This window comes from Amblyomma mixtum, chromosome 5 (assembly GCF_055824585.1).
Source record: "Amblyomma mixtum isolate Tamu chromosome 5, ASM5582458v1, whole genome shotgun sequence".
NCBI lineage: Eukaryota > Metazoa > Arthropoda > Arachnida > Ixodida > Ixodidae > Amblyomma > Amblyomma mixtum.
In genome coordinates this window covers 179,864,735-179,872,611 of record NC_143016.1, presented here as the reverse complement: position 1 = coordinate 179,872,611, position 7,877 = coordinate 179,864,735, and the positions used below count along the sequence as shown (strand labels likewise).

At 47.0% G+C, this 7,877-nt stretch overlaps 1 pseudogene; it reads right to left on the bottom strand.

Annotated features, from left to right (window-relative positions):
- Positions 1-1,030: 1,030 nt before the first annotated feature.
- On the bottom strand, positions 1,031-2,081 carry LOC149344948 (uncharacterized; annotated as a pseudogene).
- Positions 2,082-7,877: the final 5,796 nt, after the last annotated feature.

Below are 7,877 nucleotides of genomic sequence, written 5' to 3'. Positions count from 1 at the left end.
AAAGCGTTGAAATCCTATGGAGGAAAAAAGTAAATACGCCAACTCTTTTTACGCAGAAGTGGACTGTATTGAGAAGCAGAAAAGAACGTCACCAAAAGGAGCTCGCGCCTAACATACCGAGACGACAAAAATTTCCAGAAAACACTTCTCAGCATGTTTGCTATAAATAGTAAGCGATAATCCCGCACTAAGACAAGGATATAGAGAAGCCAGCACAAAGGTACCGCGAAGGACTTTCACACCAGCGGGACGGAACGGGATAACGAAGACGAGCTTTGCCTTCCAACCGACGCACACTACCGGCCTGTAAAGAACTACCCATGCCCCTGCGAGGTAACTGCCCGCAAAGAATGCTCCCTACTTTATGCATGTTCGCATTCGATCTGCGACCCAAGTGCAGATGCATAAAAATCTGCAATGAAGGCAGTTTGCCCGTGCAGCACTTGCTATTGAGGAGCGGGCGCTTCGGACTGTTTTAAGGCAATCGCCGACTGTCGCACTGAACGTTCTTGTTCTTTCCTTGACGCTTCTGCCGTGCGGTATTTGGCAGTCCTTCACACGTGCGTTGCGTTTTGCCAGAGGGAGTACGAAGTCAATACGCTATTATGCTATACATGATAAGGCTATACATGTTTTGAAAGGTGCACTAGTGGCGCAGTTGATGAGGGCTAAATGCTCTGACAGGAAGTCGAGGCCAAGAATTGTTTCACGAGGGCACTGCACCAGAGCAGAGAATAGAACAGATGTATGGCGGCCGGATATGGTCACACGGGCTGTGCATAGTCCAACCAAAGGAGGCGTTCCGCCCTCGGCAACGCGGAGAACGGCTGTGGGTGCAGGGGTCAGTACTTTTCGGAGGCGGCGTCGTAGGGCTGAAGTCATGACGGATACTTGCGCGCCTGTGTCGATCAGGGCTCTCACAGGCACTCCATCGACACGAATGGCGAGCATTTATGGTGTGCGCGAAGGGCTAAGCGAGGATTTTGGGACTGGGGCTGTACTGCAGCATCACCTCCGGACACTGCAGCGTCTAGTTTTCCGCTTGCGAGCGTCCGTAGGGGCCAGGAGAGGAGCACGGCGTTGGGGCGAACGAGACTGCCGACGCAGGGGGGACGGGGAGCGGCTGGTGCGGTTCATCTGTCTGTCGACTGTAGCACTGTGCTGGGATGGAGGAGGTGTAAAGTGGATGGGCTGTTCGTCGTCGCGGTGGTAGCTTAGAGCACGGTATGTGCTCCGACAGGACCAATAATTGCGACAGTGACGGGAGATGTGGCCACTGCGGTGGAAGAGGAATCAAATGGGCCTGTCGTCGGTTGTACGCCAGTCGTTAGGGTTTCGTCGACGTGGAGTGAAGTACGAAGGTCGTCCAAGAGAAATCGCAGTGATTTCGTGTGGTGGTGAAGGCTGTACGGGGCTGACGGGCTGGACACCAAGGTTTGGAGACCAAGGTATTGACGGACGATGGCTTGTACCGGAAAGATGGTAGGCAAGTGGTTGTCGCCATCACGTGGATGCAGGGGTGCAGGGGACATAGCTTCGAGCTCGCGTCGGATGATAAAGGTCACATTATTTGGAGGCGCTGGAGTTTCCCGGTGCCGCAGGTCTCCACATGAGGAAGTCGCAGCCGTCTGAGGAGGCGTGTGTAGGGCTGGCTAATACGCCTGCTTTTGGCTTCCTCGAAGCGTCGACATTCCTTAATAATTCCGTCGACTGTAGTACAGTTGTTGTATACGAGCAAGTTGAAGGCATTGTGGGCGATTCCCTTCAACACGTGGCCCACTTTGTCAGATTCGAACATGTTATTGTCAACTTTGGGGCAGACGGCCAACATGTCCTGAATATACGAAACATAGGACTCCGCTGAAGTGTGCGCTTGGGAGGCAAGCTACCTCTTACCGGCAATCGTTCGGCCCAGCGGCCGTCCAAACAGTTCGCGCAGTTTCTGCTTGCACACACCCAAGCTGCTCAAATCATTCGTGGGTTTCGTGCCAGACTCGGCCGGTGTCTTTTAGATGGAAGATAACATTTGCTAGCATAAGGGTCGGATCCCAGCGGTTGTAGGTACTCACGCGTTCGTACATGTGGTTCCAGTCGTCGACGTCAACGTTGTCGGTGCCAGAAAATGTCCCACGGTCACGAGAGGGAGAAAGAACGAGCGATGGCATGACCGGTGCTGATGTCTGCTGGGAGGCGTCTTGAGTCATGTTTAGCGAAGGCAGCTGGCGGCCGCTCCGGAGCTCCGCCGTCGTTAGGCTCAGGGGAAATCCGCACCTCCACCAAATATGTTGCGGAAAATAATATATTTACAGATAGAAAAGAACAGCTGCGAGCGGCATCGATACCACAGTCAGAACTTCGTTGTCTTCATCTCCACCCACTCGTTTATCGCTCATTGTCGCCGTCATCTACCCGGTTCAATATTTATCACCCAATGGAAACTGGAGTCCTTCCAGTCGGTAATGCAATGTGGTGACATGGTACATGATCCTCCGGTCCGTTGCGAAAAATACAGCGCGGGTATCGGCCAACGGCCCACACTCGGGGTGTGAGACTTCGAGCAGCGCCTTGTGCGGCCCTGGTTCAACAATATGTTTTTGGAGCTATAGAGACGCTTCTTGCAGCGCAGCAATACTACTGTTGGCGGACACCAGAAAAGAGGTCAATTATGTTGACTAGTGAAGTCAATAAGTACATTCTAATAATAAACTTTTTCACTGGAATAGATCGGCGCCTGGCTGCAATCATAGAGTTGTAGCTGGGCATTAGTAACAGCCGTATTAGTGTTCGGAATTTCTAAAACCCACTAATTTCGAAAACTTTCGCCGTCTCTCGTGGAATTCGAATATCGCGGGCCTGCGGTGCGCCCTCAGCGACGTCCATCTAACGGCGTCAGTCCGTGGCACACATACCACGTGACACACTCTGTCCCTCCTCCGCTGCGGTGCAGTGTTGTAGTTAAAAGTTCTTTTTGATAATAATTATTATTAATAGGTTCTTATAGATAATGTAGCATCAGCTAGATAACATGTTTCGCCTCGCCTCTTCTCCGCCAACACTGGTAAAAAAACCTTCTTCATCTTAATAAACCTATTTTTAAAAATTAGTGCCGGGTTTCCCTGAAACACGTGGTTTGTTTGTATAAAAGCCGCGACTCTCGTTCCAGCCTTGCTCAGGAGGTAGCGCACCCGTCCCGCGACCGATTTAGCGACTGAGATGGTTCATGGTTTATGGGGGTTTAACGTCCCAAAGCGACTCGGGCTATGAGGGGCACTGTAATGAAGGGCTGCGGAAATCCTGGGGTTCTTTAATGTGCACTGACCTCGCACAGTACACGAGAGTTCTGCGGTTAGATTCCTCTCAGTGTTGCGGCTTTTTTCTTTCCAAAAGCCCTGCAGAATGCGTGCGCTGCTCTTTGGTTTAGCAGAAGTGCGAGGATTCTGTAAAAAAGATGGGAGAAGCGTATACTCTATAACTTAAAACAGTGTAGTTCTTTATTAAGACTTAAAACATAGTTACTGGCTAGTTGGTTCTGCATACTGGAAAAATGCAGCGCAGCAGTAACAAGGACGAGACGAGAAGGACGCAAACACAAGCGCTGACTAACAACTGTTTTATTGCTCTGAGCCAGCCTATATAAGAACTGGGTACAAAACAACAAAACAGAAACCAACACATCACCTCACGCATTCGTGGCACGATTATCGGAATTGTTTCCCGTTCCTCCAATCTTTCGTCCTTTCATTGGCGTTCAGAAATGACATTTCTTTTTCACTAAGGCGCACAGAGGGGTTGCTGACACACTTATCTGGGCATTTTGATTTATTATTAGACATTGCAAAGCGCTCTAATAGCATTACTAAAGAGCGCCGTTTGCCTTTTTCTGTATATGGGAGTTTTATATTAAATGCCACTGAAAGGACCATGGACGAGAACCGTCGCCATAATATTCTTAATCGGCTTTGTCTTCACGCCATCTAGAAATTTACTACTTGTAGTTGGGCCTGGAATAAATTAGTTGCGGTAAACCATGGTAAAGAATACTTGGTCAGCGTTACCCGTTTGCAGTGCACGACTTTTTTTTAGTATTGGCTCAATTTATGCGTAATGCCCTGCCCGTATGAGGATATATTGGACTTCAAAATGTCCTCTTAGGGAACTAGTCAAGTTGTCGGGCGCAGACATCACTCACAGAATACCATGTTATGACCTATGTTGTTCAAGAAATAAATTAATATGGGTTCTGGCCTTTTTTATACGAATAGAATGACTAACTGCAGTCGACTGTGAGTGCTATTTTCATAGATGCGCGCCAAAAAGATTACCCGACAGGCTGCGCCACCTGTCGGACGAAGCAGGAACCGGTCGCTATGTTTGGAAGGTGAGCGAGTTGCGCGGTTGCTTTGAAGATTACCATTTCCCCTGCAAGAAATGGTAACAGTATTCTCAGCGACATTTAAAGTATTGATATCCACAGAAAATATTTACTACACTCAGATCAGTGCGAAAGCACGGTTTTGTGCTTCGTAGGAGACGACAATGAACGGGACGGAGCATATAAATTTAACAAAGACGACGATCTGCAATGCACACTGCACCAGTGTGGTGCAATTTAACGCGGGCCGAGTTCAGTTGCGGCGATCGCATAGTGGTCTCTCGCAGCGGGCTTTGAAGCTGGTCTGTTCGCCCCGCCGTGGGTTCGACTCCCAGTAGTTGATATTGATGTAACTGATTTTTGCTTGACTCTGAACCTGGGGACATTCATCTACAATAGAGGGTTTTTGCTAGGCTCTGAACCTGTGGATTAATGATTTCGCACTAAATAAATACTACAACGTTTGGGCCCAATAGGGTACCTTATTTACAACAAGCGTTAGATGGAGTGACAGCTTATTTATTGGTGAAACTAGAGCAGTAAATGAGCATAGATTTCCGTTAGGGTTCCACGTGTGCTGCTGGAGCATGCTTTGAGTTTTCTAGTATCAGTTATCTATGAAACTGTGTGACGACAAGTTTCAGTGCGAAAGCACTGCTTTACGAGCCGAAACCGGCTCAGAGATTTTGAGTGAGGCCTGACCTTGAGAGTGGTCTGGGTCAAACCATAAGTTAATAAAATGAATATTGCCACGATTGGGATTTGAACCCGCAGCTCTGTGAACATATCAGCTTCGGTGGCCACTGCCGAGAGCATGTGCTATCACCGCTTTTTTTTTCTTCAACATGGTATTTATTACAGTGATGTAATGTTCCATGTACATGAACTATATACAAGCCATTATGAAAACAGTGTTAAACAATACATATTGAAAAGACCATGCACTAGATCAGGGGCAATGCAGAGCACATCACTAATAGTGAGTGCCACTCCGGTTCGTACTCAGTCTGGGCATACACGTCTCTTAGATGAACAACCATTCGACTGAAGTGATCCTTTGTAGACACAACAGGTTCACAGTGTCTGTCCATCATGCGGTTTTTCCAGAGGCTGTGCAGTCCAGTCAGAAAGAACATGTACAGGGGTTCATCAACAAATGGCAGCGCAGTGAGATAGCGAACAGAATGTGGAGTCAGATGAATTCTTTTTTTAAATGTGCATTGCAGGATATCCCAGAAGAGTACTGCATCTTTGCAACTGATGAAACAATGCTCAATTGTTTCTGGTTCATCACAAAGGCGGCAATTAACGGTAGACACAAAAATGCCCTTTTTCTCTAACCATGTTCTAACGGGCAACGTACCGGTGTGTAACTTAAAGAAAAAGGTCTTTGTACACGGCGAGACTGGCATCTTACGTACTCTTTTGAGTACGTCATGCCCAGGTAAACCAAAATACAGAGAGCGGTACATGGGCGGAGGGAAGAGCATACTAATCAAATCCTTATACAACTTTTTCCTCGACACTAAAAAAAAAGAACTCAGGAGAAAAACGAACAAGTAGGAAATGGACAGCCAAATACACCTCTTGCATTATGCCCCACAAACACGGACGGTCACAAACAATGGAAGGCACAATGAGGTTGGGTAAAACATGAACTATATTTGTTTGCAGGAATGAACGTACTATTGGGTGTGTAGTGTCACGGAAATACATGAAACGTGACACTATCTGTCGGACATACAGGTGAACTAGACCAAGGCCACCAGCGCTTACAGGCCGAAAAAGGTTATCACGCCTCATGGATTCAAATGACGAATCAAACACAAAAGTAGCGAAAACCCTATAAAAACGCTGGATAGGAAGTCTTGCGCAATGAATAATTTGCAGTACATAATATATTTTACTGGCGAGAAACATATTACAAGCGGTCTCCCTGCCAAAAATTGAGAGGCCATGGGGGACAAACGTTTGAGCATAGCGTTGAAGAGTTGACACGCGGTCTTTCCAATAATGTGCGCTATGCTTATAGGCACTCAAAAGGACGCCAAGGTAATTTGGTGGCCTGCATGTACATGTTATACCAGCATATTCAGCAGGTGTCGTACCCCAGCTACCAAACCAAAGACCGCAACTCTTAGAGCGATTAATCAGACTTCCTGACACCGAACCAAAGTCCTCCGTTAAACGAATAACCTCATCGATGCTTGGTTTATCAGTACAAAAAAACGCAAGGTCATATGCATAAGCCAATACCTTCAGTTCGTGGCCCATTATTCGGAAACCATTGACAGCTCTACTGTTTATAACACTTATGCAAATTGGCTCCAAGTATAATGCGAACAGGAGCGGAGACAGTGGGCACCCTTGTTTCACCGAAGACTGAATTTGGACTGGTTGCGAGAGACAGCCATTAACAATCAAGCGCGTGGTACAGGATTTGTAACAAAGGCGTATGCCAGTAGAAAGTATTGAACCGAGATTAACGTGATTTAAAAGTGCAAAAAGAAATGAATGGCACACTCCATCAAATGCCTTTGCCAGGTCAAATTGCAGCGTTGCTAATTGTTCTTGAGCATCACTGCAATACTGCAACACCGTACGCGATACATTTAGGTTAGATTGTATTGATCGTCCCAGCAAGCCTCATGTTTGATGAGTCCCAATCAAAGTAGACATTCCAAGCTCCAGCCGATTTGACAGTACTTTAGCAAAAATCGTATAATCTACATCAGAAACCGTGATTGGTCTGTAGCCATCTACAAATCGAAGTTTTTCCTTATCCTCGGTATTTGGTTTAAAGACAATATTACTTTTCGTAAATGAGTTAGGCAGAAATTCAACATCAATACTTGTCTCAAAAATTTGGAGCAGGACAGGGGCTACAACAGATTTAATTGCCTTGTAAAATTCTCCTGAGAGGCCGTCAGGCCCCGGGGTTTTCGAAAGCAGCAATTGATCAACTGCATCTTGCAGTTCACCCAAGCTTAAAGAGCCACTTATTGCCTTGCACTCATCCTCATTGACTGGGTTAATCATGGACACCAATCGCGCTATATGATGATCATCAGCAGTGCTAGACGTGGCAGCAAACAGAGAGCTATAGTGGTTTTCAAACTCGGTAACTATGACATCTGTACTTGTGACCAGGGCACCACCACAGTAGAGCTCAGAAATTCGCTTGGCAGCCACATGACGACGCTCATCTAGCAAGGCCTGTCTGGTAGGCTCCTCAGAGTGCAGAGCACGGTTGCGGGAACGTACACGGGCCGCACGATAGCGTTCTACATCAAACTTCTGAAGGTTGCACTTAACAGCACCAATTTCCTCTGTACAAGCCAGGAGCCTCATATTCAAGCGCATGCAGATTATAAAGACTCTGAAGTAACCGTTTCTCCTCACGATGCTTAAGATAAGACTTTACGGAGCCGATCTCAATAGATATGCTACGAACTCTTAGCTTAAACATCTCCCAAGCTGCAAATAATGGGACATCCATGACCAA